Genomic DNA, 2,509 nt, shown 5'->3' with positions numbered 1-2,509 from the left:
TGATTGTTTTGTATGTTTTATCAATGATTTTACGTGTTTTAAGCTCTCTGGTAGTAAATATTTTCTAACTCTGTCTCCTTCACTCTAAAAAAAAATTACTTGTTGTTTTTAAAATAAGATATTAGATTAAGAAAAACTAGTAATTATTAGTAATCCATTTAGTCAGAATAGCAAGTAAATGACTATCATGGTTAGTAATTGTAAACATAATTAGTAATAAGGATGAATTCATTTACTTATAAAATGATTTACTAAGTATCAATAGAATTACTTACTAGTAAACTATAGGAATTATATTACTTGGTAAATTAACTACTCATTTTTGGTAAATTATTATTACTTAATTTAGAGATAATATGCTTTCTATTTATTAAATTTTATGAATTATTACTAAGTAAATGTAATACTTTAAATTAATTAAAATCTAGAATATTATTACTTAAAAGAATACTAAGTAAATGAAATACTTATCATATTTACTAAAATCGACATTATTTACTAGAAACACTACAAGGTACCAACCCTCTGATAAGAGAGATAATTTTGAAAGTACAACATGTGAGTACTACTCACAGTTTTCTTTATCAGAGTTCCCTTATTGATTCCTCTGAGTAGTTTCTTAGAAGAGATCTACTTGTGATGGAAACAATTATACTTTCTGTTTCTTTTGCCAATTTCTTTGTAATTGTTTTATTATATTCAACAATAAAACATTTGATTCCAACATCAAAAGCCTTATAAATTGAATAAGTTGTATCCTTTTAAGGACCATTTTAAAAATGGTTTAATGTTTCAAGCTTACTAGCTACAGCATTTTTATTAGTATGACTTTTTTTTTCACATGAAGAAATATTTAGAAGAAAGATAACTCCTCCTCACAGACAATTAATATGATTAATTCCAGCCAAGAATTCAATCCCAATAGTGATTAGACTACCATTTTAAGTAATTACTGCTCTGAATTCTCCTTGATTTAGTAAATAAATTATTAATTTAAGTAAATCAATTAAAGGTACTTGGACACAGATTGGAAGTTAATTTTTTCTGTATAATATCACGAATTATATTTTTTAAAAGCATTTCACACAAATATTAATTAAAAATATTATTTCATTTAAAAGTAATTAAAATTTTAATTTTTGGCGGGTTTGATTGTCACATCCTTGCACTTTCACACATTTTAACTTTATTCTTAATCCTTAGGAAAAGTGACAGTCTTGATGTGTATTAATGAAAAATATTAATACTATAATCCAGAAAATTCAGAGTAGACATTTTCGAAAGCAAAATAAACACACAATATATTGTCAGCCCGTGTAGTTGTGGTGAGCAGACTTTGGCGATTGAACGCACCCGGTGAACCAAAACACCAAACAATAACAGAGCTTTCGCCCTGTTTACAAAAACTGTGTACATAACACGAGTGTGCTCGATTTGCTAAACTCTGTACACAACGGAATGACGATACTTGTGAAGGAGTTTTGCTTTCTAACATTTCTACTCTGAATAAAATTATTTTTCTGGACTTAAGTTTTAATGTTTCTCATTAATACACAACAAGATTGCCACTTTTCCTAAGGATTAAGAATAAAGTTAAAAATTTTGAAAGTGAAAGGATGTGTCAATCAAACCCGCCAAAAAATTAAAAGTTTTAATAACTTTTAAATGAAATAAGATTTTTAATTAATTTTTGTGTGAAATGCAATTAAAAGATATAATTCGTGATATTATACAGAAAAAATTAACTTCCAATCTGTGTCCAAGTACCTTTAAATACAATTTAAACAAGATGTGTTTGTTAAACACTGATGCCCCCGTATGGCAACAAAGCAAAGGTTAATCTTTTCTTATATGTAAATTTAATATATTGGTATTTCTTGATATCTCCAAGGTCAAGGTCAAAAGGTCAAGGTTATTGGTATCTAATGAAAGGTCTTGCCAAAAAAATACATCTGTGAAATATGGAAACACTAGCCCCAACCCTTCAGAAGTTATGGTCAAGGTTACCAATTTTGAAATGTAGGTCAAACTCCAAGGTCTAGGACAAAGGGTCAGATTTGGTGGTACCCAAAGAAAGGTATTGTCACAAGGATGAAATATGTAAAGTATGAATGCACTAACCCTAATTATTTTAAAGTTATAGTCAAGGTTTGCTTTTTAAAGTGGGTCAATCGTCAAGGTCAAAGGGTCAAAGTTCTTGATATCCAATGAATGGTCTTTTCACAGGGATTACGTATATGTAAGTATGAAAGCACTACCCCTTACCGTTCAAAAGTTATGGCCAAGGTTAAAGTTTTTTCACAAGGGTGGAAATCTCCAAGGTCAAGGTCAAAAGGTCATAGTTGTTGGTATCCAATGAAAGTTCTTTCAACAAAAAATATATATGTGAAGTATAAATGTCCTGGTATTTACTGTTCAAAAGATTTGGCTAAAGAAAAAGTTTGGATTTTTTTGTGTAAAAGTGAGTCAAATCCAAGGTCAAGGTCAAATTTGGTGATACTCAAGGAAA

Source organism: Saccostrea cucullata, unplaced genomic scaffold (genome assembly GCF_032062105.1).
Source record: "Saccostrea cucullata isolate Sc308-1 unplaced genomic scaffold, CSIRO_AGI_Scuc_v1 ctg6294, whole genome shotgun sequence".
NCBI lineage: Eukaryota > Metazoa > Mollusca > Bivalvia > Ostreida > Ostreidae > Saccostrea > Saccostrea cuccullata.
This window is presented reverse-complemented; position numbering follows the sequence as displayed.